Consider the following 19,576-nt stretch of genomic DNA (forward strand, 5'->3'; position numbering starts at 1 on the left):
CCCGGCCAGGAACGGGCAGGCGCACAGGGCTCCCCAGGGGCTCCCCACAGCGATGGGATCCATGCCAGCCCCCATCACCAGCATCTTCCAGGGAAACATTTGTTGGACCTGGGACGGTGAGTTCTACCCCATGCCTAAACAGTAAAGCCAGCATTTAGTTCCTTCATCCCCACACGAAGTATCTAATTTCAATTTAATTTCACAGTTGTAATGGATTTTTCAAAAATATTCAAGAACATATTTACTTTCCAACATCTTATTTCCTTTCACATTTGAAAAAACTTTCTATCTAATCCCCCAAGTCATCCTCTAGTCTGAATAATTTCAGGTTTTTAATCAATAGCTGTCAGACTTGTCAAATTACTTTAGGGACCACAAAGCAATTTTTAAACATTCATAAACCCTCGTAGAACAGTTAAGTGCACTGAATTTTAAAAGAAAGAAGAACTGAATAACACTGATCAAATAGGATTATATTCTGGCAAATTATAAATTAGTTTTTTATGAATCATCTCATAGCTACTTATCTAGTGTCAGGCCTCTCCTGCTGCAGAGAGGAGAAGTGACGGTTCACCTCTAGAGAAAGCAGCCTTTTCTCTTTTGCTTCCAAGCCTCCTAAGCAGGGACAAGGTGCAATGCTTTTTTTTTTGTTGTCCTTTTAAAGAGCAACACCGTTATCTAGTTACCCGCCTTGGGGTTCTCTCCGTCATCCAGCTGCCTAGCCCAGGGACGGCCAGGCTGCGGCTCCAAAGCTGAACAAATGCTCCTGGCGTTGTTCCCAACCCAGCCTTTGCTTCCCAGTGCGCTTCTGGCACCTGAATCTGTCTGGCATGTCAGAAATGAGGGTCGCCAAAGTTCTCAATTTATTGGACATCTGTACCCAAACCACAGCTCGAACCCTTTACGGGGATGATTTTCCACGCTGCGCTAAGTCACACCACGAGATGAAGGTGGGAGCCTGCGCTGCTGTTGCCTGTTCTGTGCTTGTTCTAGGAACAGAGATCAAGAACATCTGAAGAAGTCAAACGTGTTTATCCAGAAATGACTTTATAGACAACAGCCCCACCTCATCATCGCAGTGTCTTAAATTTGAGGGATGTGCCCTGCACAGGGGAAAAAGAAGGGAGCTTCATAGCTACACCAAGAATTTTGGAAGTCCTCCAGGAAAAAGTACAGCTCAGATCAAAGACAGGATGAAGGATGATCAGAGGAAAGGAACGTTTCAGCCGGCCACATGCAGACTAACAGGTCCAAACCCTCCACCTTCCTCCTTCCAGCTGAACTTATTCTTCCGCCACCTCAGAACCACCCCAAACACACCTGCGCTTCTCCTGTTCCTGCCTGAGACCATCTCCCGCTGCGGCAGGCCTCCTCGCGTTCTAACTAGAAGAGCTGAGCACCGGCGCAGGGCCCACGCGGAACCTCAGAGGCCGTGAGGACACAGCAAAGAAGGAGCTGAACCCCTTCTGCGGCGCTGGACGCACCGAGACAGCAGGGAAATTCCTGTTCCTTGGCTACTGGAGACGGGCAGGGCAGGACAGTGTGTTTTCCCGAGGAAGAGCAGCCGAGAGGAGGGATTGCTGCTCAGGTAGGGGTGTGGGGCGATGCAGGGCTGTGTGGGACACATCCTGCCCGCTCCAGGCAGGGCGCGGGGCGATGCGCGGGTGCAGTGATGCGGGGGTGCTGGGGACATGCACTCCGCTGCGGCTTCACACCCTGAACCAGGGCACAGGTCTCCGAAGTCTTTTTCTGGAATGATTTACCTTACCCTATGCCTTCCTCCAGTATTGTTTGTCCCTTGCCCTTTCCCGGAGCTCTGGCACTCACGGCTCCGTGGATGCAGTCGGCGCTGACAGGTCTGCAAGTTGTGCCTCCTGTCCCTCAGACTGCTACGTAGCGGCACATTGAATACATTCCCTGGTTATCTGCATCTGCTGCAGAAGTCCTCCGCCAGAGACGTGCAATTTTATTGGAAAAGCCTCTAAAAACCAAACAATGGCTGCTTTTAACCTTTACGCTGGGTTCTGGTTTCCCGAGGGACTCTTGCTGTTGCCATCTTAATCAGCGCAGCACGGACAGCGATGGGAGACCCGTCTCACGCGGTCACGGTGCCGTACGCCGACAGCCCGCAGTTGCCACGCGCTCGCCCAGGCTCCAATGCCCCACAGCAGGATCTCCAGCAACCACAGATTTTGATACCCAGCTGACCTAGTTCTGACAATGGTTCGATGTCTAGAAACCGTCGCTCTGGAAGCCGAACGTGTCCCGGCTTTGGGAAGCCTTGTTGCGAGAGCCCAGGTGGCCAACATCTGCCCCGACTGCTTGCTCAGCCTTCAGCTGGAGCCTGGAAATAATTAACAGCAACGGCTCCGAGCAGGAGATGGGAAGGAAGCGTGTCTGAACCGCTAGCTGGTCCAATCCAGAAGGAAACGTGGGATTGTCTGAGTCACAGAGTTGCTTTTTTTTGTAGTTCACATTGGAGATTGAAAAACATTTCTCAATGAGAACATTTCAGCAAGTTCCGATGTTTTTAAGGCTTACTTAGCGTTTCTCAGTGAGGTGCTCAGCAGGTTTGTCAAGCCAGACGTTGCAGAAAGTCCATTTTTCTCGTTCAGCTTTCCCAGAATTTGGCTTATTGCTGTTTGCCCAGTGGACCAGAAAACCAAACGTACCCAAGCACACAGAAGCTCACACAAACATACCTGCAATTACATGTACTGTGTGTTCTAGGCCAAAACAAAACAGTCACAAAAACTAAACAAACAGCGAAGAACGTAACAGGACAGTGAGCCGATCAGTTCAGCAGAAACGACGGCGCTAACTTTTCCTTTGAACTGAAATGATTAACGCCCTGAGTTACATTTGGTGAGGAATCACACACTTCATTACTTTGCGTTAGTAGCAATAATAAAATCAGAGTGCTTTTTGTCAGGAGATGCCCTGCCCAGGGATTTCTTAAAGAACACTTAATTACAGGGCTGTTTCATTAAATGTAAAAATTAAACTAAAGACAAGAGGCTGTGATTTTGGAATAAAAAAAGTAACAGTGAAAAAGAGGCACTTACAGGGCATAAAGGGAGACAGAGAAAACACTCCAAAAGAAGCGCTGAAGGGCACTTTCTCCTCATATTCAGAGAAACAAACTTCCCTGGGACGGCCCGGGTTGGTCCTGGCACGCGTGGCGCAGGCAGGACTGCCCCAGCCAGCCCGGGACCAGGGCGTGGGGCTGGGAAGGACCTGTCAGCACCCACGGGCATCCCGTGGGTGGACGGGACATCCCAAGGCCACGCTGGCACCCACGTGCCATGCTGTGCTGTGCCATGCCATGCCATGCCATGCCGTGCTCTGCAAGGCCACAGCTCCCATTCCTGCCAGCCCCCAAGCCGCTCAGCCCTATCTTCCCAGTAACTACAACCAAAGTGACATTTAAAAGCTCAGACTTCAAGGAGCTGGGGGTTCCTCAGGAAAGCAGGGCCCAGCTCAGCACATCTCAAGAAACCGGCATTACTTTCATTTGAGAAAAGTCCCTCACCATTTTGCATTTTTCTTTCCCGTTCACCTCCGGAGCCCTTCCCACCCCGCAGCTGTCTTTAGGTACGGGTTGGCTCAGCACGTAGCAGCAGCGGGCTGGGACTGCTATGCGTGCTTGGCTGTAATTCAAAGAATTAATTAATAAATAACATTAGTTACCACAGGGGCATTGCCAATATGAAAACTACTCAAATTAAAAATCTCAAGGCAGAGTAGCTTGAGTTCTGGCAGCTGCTGGGTTTTGCTTTTCCTTCAGCAAGAGACGCAAGGACTGGTGGCACTGACAAACGCGGAGAGAAGCCGACGGAACAAAACACTATCAAGCCGGCAAGGAGGGCAAAAGCTCATCAAATGGAGTAAGAAAGCTGAAGAACAACTTCAAACATGAATTTTAAGTTGACTGTAGTGTCCCCAACCTGTTTCACAACCAGCTGGCCGCGTTGCCATCCCTAGGAGGGAGCTGCCCACCCACCGGCCGGGGGTCCTGGCTCTCCCCACGCTCCCCGGGTCTGCCCCCCAGCACACCCGCTGCAGCAGAGGAAGGGTCGGGAGAGAGCTTGCGTGTGTGTTTGTCAACTGTTTGTGCTTATCTGCATCTGTGGAACCATTTCAGAAACTCCATCGGTGCCTCGGGGAGCGGTTTCGTGGTCTGGACGCCCCGGGAGCTGGGAATACCTCGGGAACCAGCCGGAGCGGTTCAGCTCCCACACGCAGAGGAGCGGGAGCAGAGCAGATCCCACCTCACTTCACTCCCAAGGTGGGTGGGAGGGAGAGAAAAAATATCAAAGAGAAAAGCTTAGCTCTATATGAATGCACTGGGTTTCTCTTAACCCAGGCTCTGTCTTTTATTTCCAGAACATCTCCCGCACACCTGCCAATGCATTTTTTTTTTCTTTAAAAATAGTTGGTGCCGCTTCCAAACTGGGTTTGCATTACTTCAAAAAGTGATAGTTTCACTAATATGAAAAATAAAATCCATCCTGAATGAATGTTAACATCAACAATGGCCCAAAATCATTCACTGTCAGGCTGGCGTAGTGTTATTGCTAAATACACCCAACAGCCGTTTAATCTCTACCTGCCAGCCCAAGCCACCCCTCAGAGCCCAGCTGCGGGACTGGGACTAAATGGACTCCGCACCCAGCTGGGCTTCTGTGAACACTGGTGTTAATGGACAGAAACACCCTCTGCTTTCAAATCCGTAAGTGCTTTTCACAGCTGAGTAATTCCAGTCACCATCAGGCAGGCTTACAGCTGTATCAGTAAATAAGACAGAAAACCAGCCGTTTGCCTCCTAAAAGTTATATGCTTGTCATCATCTTTAAAGGGATGCTCTGAATAGAGATCAGCACATAAAGAGCACGAATACATAAAAATGGAGACAGGCTTTTTTTAACTCCCCTGAAATGCTCAGTGCTGCAGGAAGCTCTCTAGGCAGAGAAGTGGAGAAAATGCCGCACGAAGCGCTCAAATATGCGGACAGTCCTGCTGAGGAGCACTGCCCAGAAATATCAGTGGTACTGGGACAGCTCTTGGAATTCCAAGACCACGCGAGTTATCCTGTATTACAGTTCACTCCTCTCATTAAAATCATAAATCTGGTTTAGGAATACAGTTCCATAGAAATACCATGAGATCTGGCCTTAATACACTCAGTTTTATAATTAACACCAACTTTAGTGCCTGTGAAGGCTAAGAGGTCTCTGGGGTTCCTGATCAGGGAATAAGCCTATTTAAGGCCTGGATTTACGGTGTGTTACAGCTGTGTGTTTAGCAGGGTCTTGGGGCTCCCGCAGCGTGGCTCAGAAGTACTTTACGGGGGTCTTCTCGCAGCGCGGAGGGCACGCACCGGCCCCGTCCCTCAGGGGACCGGCGAGGCTGCCAGCGCAGGGCAGAGACTGGGCACCTCCAACCAGCTCGTGCCTGAGCGGGAGGCAGAAGCAGAGAGGGAAAACACCCTGAGGTTGTAAGATGGTATTTAAAAAAAAAGAGGTTCCACTGAGAAACGACTGCTGGGATTTGATTTGCTGCCATTCCCATTGGCAGTTCTGGGAAATTTCCTCTTTATAAATAAAACACATTTTAAAGTAAAATGTCTTGCTTCTAGGTTTTCTGGTGCAACCCAGTGAAGAACACTGCACAATATCTGTGTAGAAAATAAAGCCCAATTATCTAACAGGCCTCGGATCTGTGTTGCCATTATAGCAACGGAGACGAGCGCCCCAAGCAACAGGAACTGTACGAACACCAAAAATGAGGAAAGCCACAGAGACTCACCGTCTCAAACGTAAACGCTACAGTCAGCCAGTCCCCCAACTTCTGCCATCTGTGAAATGGGAATACAATCTACAGCTGCTACCTTGAAGAGTTGGTAGGAGGACTTACAGAAGAGTAATTAGAAAATATTATCTATGTGTTCGACTTTACCTTCCCAAGAGTGTTTTCCTGTAAGCTGCTGGGAGGCCTGACTCACTTCATGGCCTTCGGCAAGATGCTTATCGTCTCTGTCCTTTCATTTCTGTTCCTAGCCCAGTATCCCACAACCAGCTTCCAGTTTATCTAATACGGTCTCCTGCCTCCAGCAGTAGCTAATAGCTGATGTTTCAAAGGAAAGCAATCTTGTTAAGAGAGGGAAAATACAGTTCCTGACCCTTGAAGGCAGGCAGGCAGAGCCCTGAAACTTTTGATTTATTCTTCCCGCTGATGTTGGTTGCTTAGCTACAAATATTCTCAATGCTCATAAAAGGCTCTCTCCCTTACTCCTCCTCGCCGCTATGGTCTAAGTCCAGCCACAGTTTATTTTTCTTGAAACCTAGGTGATGAAATTTCATGTTGATGTTACATCTGAGATGCAGAATGCCCTGCTCCCTCCCCAGCGCCTGGGTGATTGCCGTTGGCATTCGCAGGAGCAGAACGGGCTCCGCTCCACGCAGAGCAGCCGAGCCATCCTCCAACACCCAAGATGGGCAACGGCGCCCAGCTCTGATGGAGGAGCACTCTTAAAAAAGAAACAAAAGAACGGGGAAATAAAAAAAAAAAAAAAGTAAGAAGCTAGCCTGAAACAAACCGAAGCTGTAGCTAACGCAGACCTTTCCACGGACCCATCGATCGAGGCAACGCCCCAAAATCTGGTGGGTCTGCTGGGCACCCGCTGACGGGGGATGTGGGCAGTGGGAGGGTCCCAGGGCACAGCACCAGTGACCAAATTGGGCTGGATGGGCTCAGTGGATACAGATCTGCTGTAACAGGGGCCAAAACACCCCAAACATTGCAGCATCCCCCCCAGATCTCCCTCTCCCCAGGATCCCCTGAGGAGCACGCGGCTGCAGCCCGACAGCTCGACTGCTCCCTCCTCTGCAGGGCTTCTCGTGGGCTTGCTGCAATTAAGCGTTGATTAAACCTGAGCTCCGGCCACCACTTCCCACCCTACACGGCACAAATGCGACGGACAGGAAGAGGCCATCAACAGGTGACATGAGTCAGTAGGAAATAACGGTCTGGTCTCAGTCAGGGATAAACAAAACTGCTGCACAAACAATAACCTCACACAGCTACCCGCAGGAAAACAAAGAGAGTGGGTCTGGGTAGGAGCACCAGGACAATTGCTAGCAGCAGCTGTGGGGACGGGGCGGGCAACAGAACTGAAAGGTGGGTTTTTTCCTGTCTGCTGAAATCAGAGAACAATGAGCCGAACCTCTCTTGGTGGGAAAGGGAAGCAGCTTAGCAGGAACACGCGGCCCCGGCACCCGGCTCCAAAGCTCTGCCGCGCTCAGGAGCAGCGCAACGGGTCTGGGGGCTGCGGGCAGGAACGCTGGCTCTCCCACGCGGCGAGTCCGCGGACAGAACGCCTGTCCGCGGCTCTGGCTTCTCCCTATTGACTGGGAAGATGTATGCTGCTGGGGTTCATGTCTGAAAAACACTTTGAGTTCTTTCCCTTAAACCCTGCTAACAGAGACATCAGAATTATATCAAGGGTTAATAAGGTTTTCCTGCTTCTGCCACGTAATGACTCTCTACTTTGTATTTTAGAAGCCACGCACATACACACAGCTGTCTTTGCATCCATACGGACGCGTGAGCACCATTTCCTATAGAAGGCCAGGGGATGCTCTCTGCAGCTCAGGGAAAAGGACGTCAGCTGACGTGACAAAGCCATCAATTACTGTAGGCCACGTGCAGGAGCCATGAGCCATTTTAACCTCGTTCTGCTGGGGCACAGCCCCTTTAAAGCACTTGGGCTGCTTCAAAACCAGAGCTCAGCCACTCTGTCGCTGCTGTGTAAGTGCAGAAACAGAGCTCAAGGCAGAGGCCCTTTGGTCCCTGCGAACCCCTCGCTGAAGCCCAGAGAGAAGCTGCTGCCCAGTTTGTCCTTTAAGCCCCCAGTAGACCAGCCAGCATCCAGCTCCTCCCAGCCCAAACTGGAAGGCAGATCATTATCTGATCCCAAAATCGCTGGATAGGAGGCAACAGACAAGCACAGAGAACTGTTAGTGCTGTCCCATTCTGATGACTGAAACCTGGAGCAACCTGCACACCTGTCCGGCTAACAGCGCCTCGTGTTTAGCGAGCAGGTGTCAGAGGAGGCAGAAGCGCTGGGAGCCAAGGGTCTCTTTATCAAACTTGTTTTTTAACTAACAACCTTGCAACGATGCCAAGAAAGAACCAGAAAGCTCCCAGTCAGCACGGCACTGCAATCAGTGATTAATTTGTAGCACGATGCTTTGCTTGCTGTACATGACAGAGCTCATAAATTCTCATTTTTATTGATGCTCTTCTGGCCGAGGGGCCACGCCGGAAAGGGCTGGCTTGTGCCGCAGGGCCCACTTGGGGACACAGGGAAGCGCGAGCAGCCTGAGCCATCGGGATAGCTGCTCAGGAGTTCTGCGAGGCCAAGCCTGTGCCACTCAGCATAAAGACACAAGGAGCCCTGTTCGTGCACTTCCATACCTGTTCTGTATTTCGGCTGGGAGCCCTGGTCCCGCACAGGAGCCACCTCTGACATTGCTCTCTCGGCGTGCTCCATGTGATTCAATGCCCTCAGTTCTCATGCCCACCACTACAAACCCAACTGAGGACCAGTCACCACCTTCTCTCCTCGCTATTTCGGGTGTCCTCGCCACATCACTTTTCCCTCAATGCTGAGCACCTTTCCCAGACCGCAGCAGGAGAGCTTGCTAAAACGTGCAGCTGCCCGTTCTCCGAGTTTCAGGAAGGGCAAGAGTGACCTAAGAGCAAACAGCACTAACTGGGGGATGGGAAGATGTGACACACGCTGTCAGGACAATAAACACTGGGAATTGTCCCACACTGTGACGATCAGTCCTGCAAGTGGAAAGAACGATGCAAATCTCTCAGCTGGAGCTTTCTGCTCTCTCCCGTGGGACGGCAGCAGCACAGGCATCGCGTTGCACAGCCCCTTCGAAAGCGTTCCCGTCCAGCACATCGGTCAGTCGCATTGCAGGATATGACGAACCGCTTTTTATCAAAAGCCTTTTAATCAACTTATCACTCTAATTTTTGTTTTTATTGTCTTTGCTCTAAATCTACTGGCTGCAGCCCAGTCGGCATCCTGCTCTTTACTGGGAAAGAGTACTGGAGTACTGGAGTGTGCCAGACTCTCCCACAGCAGCAGGGCAGAGGCTGCCACCTCTCACTGCAACAGCCACAGCAGAACCAGAGCATCTCCAGTGCCACCAGCAAGGTCCTACCCAGCCACTGACCCCAGCTGCTGGGACACACGGTCAACAAAACAGCCCCCAGCCGGGGCCCGTTATCCCTTCCCATTAATGGGTGGAGCATGAGGAAAAAGAAATGATGGCTCTCTGTTTAAAAAAAGACAGAAAATTCTTATATGGTGACAGGGTGGAAAAAGGAACCAGTCCTGGGGGAAAGGAGACCCTCGTGGAGCAAGTTTTCAGTTGTGACAAATGAACAAGCCTGTATATCTAACAGAGCCACTGACTGGGGAAACTGGCAGCTTGGGCCCAGCATTCGGCACAACTCAACATCATCAGTGCCCAACAAGTCTTAAACATTGGCTCTCAAGTACCTAAAATTGGGACTGAGCAAATCAGTGCCTTCAGGTTTTGCTCTCCCAGGTGATGCAACTCCAAGTTCTTTGAATAGTTCTTCTCAACACAGATGACAACGGTATCTTATATGATTAAATCTGTCATCAAATCACAGGTCTCTGAGATGGGGAAAGTCAAAGAGAAGCAAAGATGGGGGCTGTTTCTGTACCATACCCAGTGGCGCTGAGGGACCCTTTTGAATAAGAAAACTCTCAGCAGAAGAAAACTCACAGAATTACTGAGGGCCTTCCCATCCCACTCACTCTCTTCCCAGCTTCCCAACTAGGCACCCTAGGGCCACAAGAGCCTGGCCAGTTGCCGTGATAAAACACCAGCCACGCTCAGGGCTGCAGCTCGGACGGGGAGCGACCGGAGCACCAAAAGGGAGTCTCCCGTTGGTCTACAGCGCCGCTTCTCCACCCGCTCCGGTCACGTCTCCCTGTTCTAACACTGCCACTAACGAGGCCACGGGAGGCCGCTTAGCCTCACCAGAGCCTGCGTGATTTTCACGAACCCCACGGCACCCTCATCTTCTGTGCACCGTAGTCACGCCCAGGGCCACCTCCCGCTAATTGCTGCACAGCGGGAAGAAGGATGGTGCCAGGGGCCCGGGCGCGGCGCGGCAGCGTCACGCGGCGCAAACATGCCGCCAGGCCATGTGTTCTGCTGGCTGGGTGTCTCCGAAGATCATCCAGATCCAACCCTGCCTCATCTGTGCTGCTCAAAGGAAAACGACTGAAATGATGGCTGGGAATCAAAGGGAAGCAAGGAGAGTCATATCAGTTTACCTCTGAACGTTAACACGACTATTAATTACCGTTCGCTACATAGAGCTATGATTTAATGAGAACAAATACAGATGCAGCCTTGACCTTTTCGCCCTCACTGCACACTCCTCTCCTCACGCCCTTCCGACGGCTCGGGATCCCCGGCCACGGCAGATGCTCAGTGTCGCTGCCTCATCAGCTGTCTCCGGCTCCTCAGTCTGAAAGAAGCTTGTCTTAACTTGAGAATTCACGGCTTTCGTTATATTCGGGTGTTCCCAGTTGTACATATTATTATAAAAACACATCATTTTCCAACTGTGATTATTATTTGCTGCATTTGTTGATTAGTGAACGGCTAAGAAGGATTCTGCCGCTGTTTGAGACACTGCAAGCAATGCTGGTCACCCTGCTACTTTTGGGGAAAAAGAGATGGGGGGGAGGAAGTGAGTCTAAAGCCTAATGAGAAAGCAAACGCTTGCCAGACTTTAATTTGAAATATTTTCTTTCTTTTCAATGATATCCTTTTCCGCTGGGCTCTGAAAAGAGCGGAGCTGGACAATTGCACGGGAAGCTGGGAGAGCCTAACAATAGAGGAGGAGTGGAGAGGGGAGCGAAACCAGCCTGTCTCTTCTTACTCAAAATGAAACGTGAAAAGAAACAAATTGCATAAAGGATGACTAAAAAAGACAGCTTTAAAACCATTTCAGGGTTAGTCTTTTCAGGTTCACAGCAGGGACATCGGGAAAGGACGTTCAGCTTCGCACATTACATAAGTTCAGCGCACCTCCCTTTCAAGGCAGCTCTGCTACGCTCTCACCACGTACACAGCCGCCTACGCGCACCCGGGACTGCCGGCAAACACGCCCGGCCCCCGTCCACGGCCAAGTCTTTTTGTACAATTATACAGATCTTTTACAATCGCTTTGAAAAACCTATTAATTCTGCACGCCGCTCCCCGTGGATGCGAGGGAATCGCGTGCCCATACACCGTGCTCCCAAATCCCCGGATCCCTTTGCAAGAGTAGCAGGGCCCAGCGCAAACACCTTTCACGCAAACCATTTTGCCATTTCTTTCCTGCACCTTTCTGTCTCTCCCCGCAAACGTCTAGAGAAAGCGCCGAGCGCTCCTTTCCTTGGCGGGTGATTGAATGCAGAAGTTGGCTGGAGGCACAGCTGCCTCGACCCCGCGGGCTGATTGTACAGGAAACAGCACAAACATCTGCACCGCCGAACCGACCCACCGACCTCGGGAGATCTCTGTGCACGGCCATCCAACATTTGCAAATCCAACGCGCTGCAAGATGCTGGAGCCCCAGCAGTCCCCACCAGCTGGAACAATGCGCTGGAAAGTCTGTGTTCTCCACATCTGCTCCCTGGCCCTTTTTAGAAAGCAGGATACGAATATAAAGCTTTTAAAGGTCTAGCTTCTCAAATCTGGACCATTCACTTCCAGAGCGAGCTGATGAAGGCGCAGGAAATACTTTGTCATTGCAGTTCCATTGTAATTTGGCAAATCCTAGCAAACCACTGAAAAGAAAGGGAAGTGGAAAACTACCAGGCACTTACCCAAGCCTTCACAGGACAGAAAAAATAAGACCAGGATAGAAAGCCAATTCTGAGGTCCCCGGGAAAGTCAGCTCCTCCGGGAGCAGCGCGAGCCCATCTCCCGCGCTGGCCGCCCTCGGCCGGGTCGCTCGGCTCTGCGTGGCTCGGACGGTTCAGCCGGCTCTTGGACTGCTCGCAGACTGTGGGACCGCGAGACTTCCTCTGCAGCTGATAGCGGGGTTATTAAAGTAAACTAACTATTGCCCTTTGTGAGGGAGCTGGGGGGGAGGGAAGCTCAGCCCCTTCCCTTCCTTTGTAATTCAAACCCTTCCTTGAGGCTGGCTGCTCTGAGGAGAGGCATCTGCTCCCAGCGCCTTCCCTGCTGCCGAGGAGCTCGCGCAGGTACTGGCTGCGCTCCAGCCTGAAGAAACTCCAAGTTTACATGACAAAGCAGCTCATTCCTAATTAAACTGCATCTAACATTTTTCTTTCTCATACATAATTAGTGCAGTACAGCAACCATACAGGTAAGAAGTGAGAGAGCTGGCACATAAGCGCAGGCTCCTCTGTTTGCACCGCTGATTAATTTTAAGATTTCATCTTCATTTATTCAGTAACAGGCTCCCATCACTTCCAAACGTTATGTATTCCCCATCCCTACCAAGGACGCTTGGCCAGCCGATGCTACGGAAGGCTGGACACTGCTGGGCGGATGCCGGTCACGTCAGAGGGCGTCCGTTTCCGAACCCTCCCCGAGACGCGCTGCTCCTGAAGCCCGTCATGGCAATATCAACATGCTTCCATAGGCAGTTGCATCGGGATCCAGCAGCTCTGATCTTTATTACTTCCTGAAGGCAGTTAATCTTTAAAACTGAAACTATAAATGCCGTCAGCTTAGCTTGCAGCCTCCTTCTATTGATATTTACAATTCACATTTTAGTTTATAAAACAGTCTGGGCATACAGGAATACGTCCACAATTCAGGCGTATAGGAATTCATGGACATTCTCCTCAAATCCTCTTGAAATCTAAACTTTCACTATTAGCCAGTGTGATAATAAACTCTAGTCCCTAATGGCAACATATGTCTCCCGTCTCCACTGTATTCCAATATTACAATGCTCCACAATGGTACACAGCCTCAATCCAACAGATTTTACTTCGCTCTGTCAAGGAGAAAATTCTGGCACATTACAGAAATAAAAGAAAAGAAGCCTTGGCTATTTTGTTCAAGTTCCCACAACTCCCCGTTCCTCCCCTCTTCCCCCAACACATCCTCCTCGAGGCGTGTTTTCTGCTCATTTCTGACAGCAAATGTTTGGACTCGCTGCTCTGGTGATGACCGCAAACAGTGGGGACAGCCAGATTATCTGTTTCAGCTGTTTGGGCTGTTCCCCGAGTTAATCAGGAAGGGAGCTGCGAGCATCCACTGCGAACCAGGGCCCACTGTGCTCCAGGAGAGCACCGAGCAAGGACTTGCTGTTCTCCTGGCCATGTTTTTATCGAGAGAAGTGGAAGGGCGGAATTGCAAGGATGCTTTCTATCACGGCTCTGTTCAGCGTCCCAACCTTACACTAACAGCTTGCCTGTGACTTCTGAATAATCACAATACAGATTTTGCTATCGCTCCAGAGCAAACAAGCACCTTTCCCGTCTCCCAAAGTGCCATTTGCACAGCTGGCCCTCGGGACACGCGGGCACGCACTCCTCTCAGTCTGGATCTCCTTTCCCCTGAACTCAGTTGTTGCACCAAAAATCACGCTATAGCCAAAACCGAGGGACAGGGATGAAACCCTTTTTGCAGTACCCACAACGAAGCATGTGTTTGCTGTCTGAAGGCCAGACGCCACTTCCACTGACGTCCAGTGGTGATGTCCTCAGTGATTTAGCAGGAGCAGGATTCGCCAACAAAGCCGCCGTTGCAGGTAACCGCAAGCCGCCCGTGTCCTTGGGGTCCCTTCCCTGCTCACCGCGATGCTGGGCTGGCCGTGCTGGCGGTCAGGCACGTCAGGACTCACCTTAGCTACGGCCCTAGGGCACTGCTGGTAAATGACACAACTGAAACACCGACAGTCTAAGATAAGGCTGGTAAAAAAGAACAGCCAAGCAAACAAACCAACCAACCTCCAAATATGGTTCTGTCTATTGTTACAGGACACAAGGAGCTCACTTTTCTTCAAGTAGGGGAGGTTTAGATGGGGACAGTAGGAAAAATTTCTTCACCAAAAGGGTTGTCAAGCAGGAACAGGCAGCCCAGGCTGCTGGTGGAGTCCCCACCCCTGGAGATATTTAACAGACGCCTAGACCTGGCGCTTAGGGACATGGGTTAGCGGTGGACATGGCAGCGTTAGGTTAACGACTGGACTTGATGATCTTAAAGGCCCTTTCCAACCTAAATGATCCTATGATTCTATATTACACTGGTGTAAGTTCAAACTAATTCCACTCATTTATTCTCTGTATACATGGCCATATTAAAATAAGAATTGACCCATCATTAAACATTCCCTGTCCTAGGAGCTGATCCCAGATGCTGGTAAGGCAGAAGGTCCATGAGAGCCTGGGAGAATGCATCCATATGCACGCTTATCTCCTCGTTTCAGACCATTCATCATTCCTTGCCTGGAAGCAACAGTTAATTTACAATAACTCAGTGTCAAGATGGCAGTTTAAAATCCTCTTGAGGATTGCCCTAGGAGAAGATTTTGTCCCGGCTCTCTGTAGCCACTGGAGATTCAGCTGAGCCTCTTTGGAAGTCACTTCGTCTTAGGGCATAATAGAAATAACGACAGAGAGAAGACCTGCTCGGCTGTCACTAGTGCACATCGAAAACCAGCGAGGGATCAGCTCTCCAGTGCATTCTTTGGGGATTTCAGGAGTCACAGAAATTAGAGACAGAAAGGAAGAATACGGCCAGTCAGAAAGCCCTGCGTGCAATGGAGATTATTTCCTATGGTTCCTTGTTTTGTCTGGATATAGATTTCAGTAACACAGGACTCTTCCACAGAGCAGAAAATAGTTCCAGCTCGGAGTGGAGGAGAAGGTACTCCTGGGCTAACCCACAGACCGGACCTTTCCCAAAAGGCCACGTCATGACCAGACCTGTCCCAAGAACCTTCCCAACAGCAATCCAGACAAAACCCACGGGAAGGCTGCTCTGAGCAGCGCTGACCCTCGGCTGAGTCTCAATCGCCCATCCTCCCCTTTTCTCTCTCTTATATTTGCTTGCACTCAGCTTTATCTTTGCATTTTAAGGACTTCGCTTACCGCACTTTACTCGCGCCGATGGCCCTTACCTTTCACCAAGGACAATCCACAGCTAATATTTTGGAAAGCAATTGTTCAAAAATCTTCAGGTAGCGCGGCAGACAATGGCTGACGTGCCATCTATGTAAATGAGAAGATGTCTAAAAAGGGTGTTTACAAGCAGAACGCTGCTAAAAGCCTGCCCTGGTTGCAGATAACAAGGCTGAGACAATGACAGATTTCCTTCCCCCGGCAGCCAGGAGCAGCTCCCTCCCATTGGCTTTGCCGTGTTTATCCAGGATGCTGGGAGAGAGCAGGCACCAAAGATGCAATTAATTGGCAGTTTGCAGGAGCATATTGCCTAAAGATAAACAGAGTGGGTGACGGCGTCGTATGTAAAATGGCTGAGTGCTGCAGATGTAGTGTTGACCCAGTTTAAAAAAAAAAAAGAGGGTTTTTTTTTGTTCTCTTGGAAAATAATTGTATTCAAATGAATACTTTTTTGCACGGTCCCTCTGGCCTTTGAGCATTTTGTGTATGTAAGCCATTCCAGGTTCTTCCTTAATCTGGAAGTACTTAGGAAATGAAGAATTTGCTGAAAACTTTTACTGCTGACATCAGTGGAGCATTTCACCCATGGAAAATGTTTTGTGCAGGAGCAGACGCGTACATTGCGACATGGCGTTAATGGCCTTTACTCTTCACAGTGCGTGTTTTGCAAGCAGGAAAAGACAAGAGTACTGGATCGGAGTCTAACTGGAAACCAGGTGATGTGAAAAGGACCAAAATCCCTACGAAAGACAGGAGCGCGTGAAGGAGACCAGGTCCAGAAGACGAGAGGGGAGGAATTCAGGGAGGACCCGGAGCAGGGGCAGCGGAATGACGGATGCTCGGGAAATGGAGAGAGCTGGGAGCGGAAGGGACAGGCCGCAGTTCTAAATATAGGCACTGTCAGACAAAAAGACACAAAGATGACAGAAAACGCAGAGTCAGGTAAGGAAATAAAATGGTAAGGGAAGACTGAATGCTACTTGAGAGGTCAGGATACACACTGTGGAAAAAATGTTGAGGAAAGGGGAAAGGCAACTTGAACGTGACGCTAGACAAGTGGGGTGTCCACGAGGTGATCAGAGCAGCAGCACAAACCGGCGGATTAAGTGCGAGACACAAATGATAAACAGACAAGCTCGCCGTTTCAGGAGAGAGAACGCATTAGAAGAAAAGTCCTCGACGCAGACTTTCAGACTGCGTCTGCAGAACAAAACAGAGGCCCACACAGCTACCAGGCACAGCAGCAACAGAGAAAGAAAATCAATGACCCCACACAGGACAAAAGGACACTTGCCTCTCTGATTTTTTTTTATACTTGGTGCTATAAAATTGAAGACCAAAGCATGTGACAAGTCTCTCACTTCGTTTTATTGAGACCACGTTGGCATTGCCAGCACTGCTCAGGGCGAGCAAGAAAACACGTCACGACCTGGCAGCTTCCTTGCAAGGGACAGCACGCAGAGATTGCATCTGGCCTGACCAACGTGACGACTTCAAAAATCATTTACAGGAATTACCGATCCCATGGAGAGATTTCTATGGCATGCGTTGACTTGTTGTTTGCCTTGATATCTTCCCTCTGCCTTCAGCCCAGACTGCGAGCTGAGAGTGGGCAGCTTCACGTGCACTCCACACTCCATAGACGTTGTCCTTCCTTCTTCTGGGCTAAGGTGATTCCAGACCAGTTCCTCACGCAGGGCTCTGTCCAGCTTCCCTCTGAATGCCAGGCCTTAGCCATGCCGCGGAGCTTGGTGCTGGCAAAAATTCAGCAGAGTTCTAAAAAATATTTTTATTTTAGATCAAAGTCTCTGTATTTGGGTACCTAAAATTAGCTAGCAAAATCAGTGACATTTTATGTAGAGATGCAGAACTTCCATTGATTTTAATGGATTCAGCATCGCAGAAAAGTAGGCCGCTTATTTCTGTACCTCCGTAAGCATCTGCACGCCCAACCTGAAGGAGCCAAGTTTGTAAACGATGACCTTATGTTTTAAAAATCATGAGACAACTCTGCACGCATCAGTCTGTTATTCCCTTTATTTCTGCCAGCCAGTCTCATTCGAGAGGCAGATTTAAGCTGTAAAATGTGCCTTTAAAGTTTCTCGCAATAAGGTCTCCTCTATTTAGCCGAACGCTTGGGCGCAAGCTGTCTTCCTGCAGAGAGGCAGGTCAGTGAGTCAGGGCTGATGGCTTTCTCATACCCCTTCAGTTGGGATGGAGAAGGCATCCTTGTCTCCCCACAGAACATTTCTGGTCCTGCTGGGAACGGCTCAGCAGCCTTGCAGCCTTCCTTCTGCCTCGTCCCTTTACCCTAGGAACACACTACACCTTCTCACAGCGCTCAGTTCTTCAAAGCACGGGAAGCTAAACACGGAAAAATCAGCATCACATCCCGCAGAAATCTGTGATTTGGGCAGGGCTGCGGGGGCGGAGGGAGGGAAAGGGGCACCAGGAGGCAGGGATGCATGGAGCCAGAGGTGGCCCTGGGGAGGGCAGCTGGAGAGCAAGGAGGCACCAACCTTCTGCTGACGCACACCCAAACCTGCTGTTTATCTCCCAGCTTACCTATCTTAATCTTGTGCCACTGCGTGCCAATCAACGGACTGCCACGTGGCTGCTTAAGGAAATAGCTGTATAATTGAGCTCCAGTTGTTTAAAGCACTCGGCAGGAAACAATAGATAACAACTGACAGGACTTTCGCAGTTAACAATACAAACTAATGAAGTGAAATACCGCTCGGAGAAATATTGTGATGGGTATCCACAGATTCAAACGAAGGAAAAGAAGTGGCAGGTAGATGCTGCACTGCAGTCCCGCAGTCTTGACTTTGGAAATAAAGTCATCAGCTCTTCCTTCTCTCTGCCTACCCCTCCGTCACGCTGGTTCGATTACACAGCACTGTACGCGAGTTTGTAAAATTGCACTAGCTTTAACAGTTCCCAGAGAGGAACCACGACGGAGCTCGGCTCAGACCTGCCACGCTTTCGCATTCCCACGGCTGTTACCCGCAGGAGTTCACCTGCAGAACGACACGGACCACTGATGGGGGGAAACCCTGAACTCAGGAACACGCAAGCAGTGCCAGGCTTTCACCATCGGTGTGCAGACGCGTTCACAGCGACGGCGCTGCAGGAGCTCCGCACGCTGCCGGGACTCTGACAGTCCAGCTCGCTCCGAAACGCAACCGCAGGATACTGAACTTTGGTGGAAAGAGTTACTGCTGCTGCAGACAGCTACAGGCACTTCTTACTTTCCTTTATCTTACTAATTGCAGCTCAGGGTCTGAATTATTCAAAGCAGACTCCACTGCCAGCTTCTTGAAGCAGGGGGGCACACAGACACACAGATGGCGGCCGTAGTTTTCCCCTGCGCATAGTGTATCCCAGTTCCCAAGTGTGTTTAACCAGACAATTAGCGCAATTTGTTAAGCAGGCAGAAGGCAGCGAGGTGGAGCACGCCATGCTGAGCACGCAGAGGGCACTGGTACAGAGCCCCTCATGTTTTTGTGTCTCCAGAACAGGGGATGCCGCCGCCAGCCTGCCCTGGCCACCAGCACGGTTCACAGGATCGGCTGGTTTGATCGTCTGTTGTCTCACCCACGGGCTCAGCTGGAATGGCGCTGGAGGCCCCAAAGGAACTACTGATCCTGCTGGGGAGGATGTCCCCGTTGTGAATCTCACCACGGGCACGACGCGAGTGTCTCGGTGTGCCGCGAGGCGGTTCTATACGCAGACGTCGGATCAATAACTGGGTGACAGATGCTGTTGACTGCGATACAGTTGTTGGCAGTCCCTCACACACAGCAATATTGCCGGCGGTTTGGCCACCCTCCACGCTACCGGGCTCCTTTCTGCCTTGACCACACCGGAGAGACACATAAGGGTGCAGCTTTCCCTAAAAATCACGTGCAAACAGAGCATCTGGACTTTGAGGGAAGTTAAACACTATTGACCAATTCGGTTTCCATGGCAAAGGACTGCAAAATTTCACATAGCCCAGGAAGAACGGGAAGTTTTCATTTTCTGGCCCCAGGTAAAAGCGTGAGGAAAACTACATCTGGTTGGAAGTAGAGACAACTTACTTGTAGAAAACTAAAAAAAAAATTATGCTGGAAAGCGGTGCAGATATAGCAAAGTGCTGCCTGAGTAAAAGCCAGTGTAATGCTCCCTAGCCAAATTTTTGTATTACCTGTCCAACTGTTTCATACAACTCAATAAAGAACACCCTGACCTACGGCGGGGAATGCACTCCAGCAGCCCCGAGGAAACAAACAGGCAAATCCCTCCAAAGGCAGGAGAACAAGACCCGTGCCTGTGCAGAGAGCCCGCACAAGCCCCGCGCAGGCTCAAGCCCGCGAAATCCCA

At 50.4% G+C, this 19,576-nt stretch overlaps 1 protein-coding gene across 6 annotated transcripts in view; it reads right to left on the minus strand.

The window, feature by feature from the left end:
* DAB2IP (DAB2 interacting protein) overlaps window positions 1–19,576 on the minus strand; it is a 154,400-nt gene that overhangs the window by 67,645 nt on the left and 67,179 nt on the right. Inside the window, exon 1 of one of the 6 annotated variants that reach the window (XM_086763581.1) lies at window positions 11,936–12,006. The exons of the other annotated variants lie outside the window; for them this stretch is intronic. The gene's annotated coding sequence lies outside the window, so the exon portion shown is untranslated. Of the gene's footprint in view, window positions 1–11,935; window positions 12,007–19,576 lie in introns of those variants that run through there. 6 annotated transcript variants of the gene reach the window in all.

The sequence above is a fragment of the Chlamydotis macqueenii genome, chromosome 20 (assembly GCF_036417535.1).
Source record: "Chlamydotis macqueenii isolate bChlMac1 chromosome 20, bChlMac1.mat, whole genome shotgun sequence".
NCBI classification, from domain to species: domain Eukaryota; kingdom Metazoa; phylum Chordata; class Aves; order Otidiformes; family Otididae; genus Chlamydotis; species Chlamydotis macqueenii.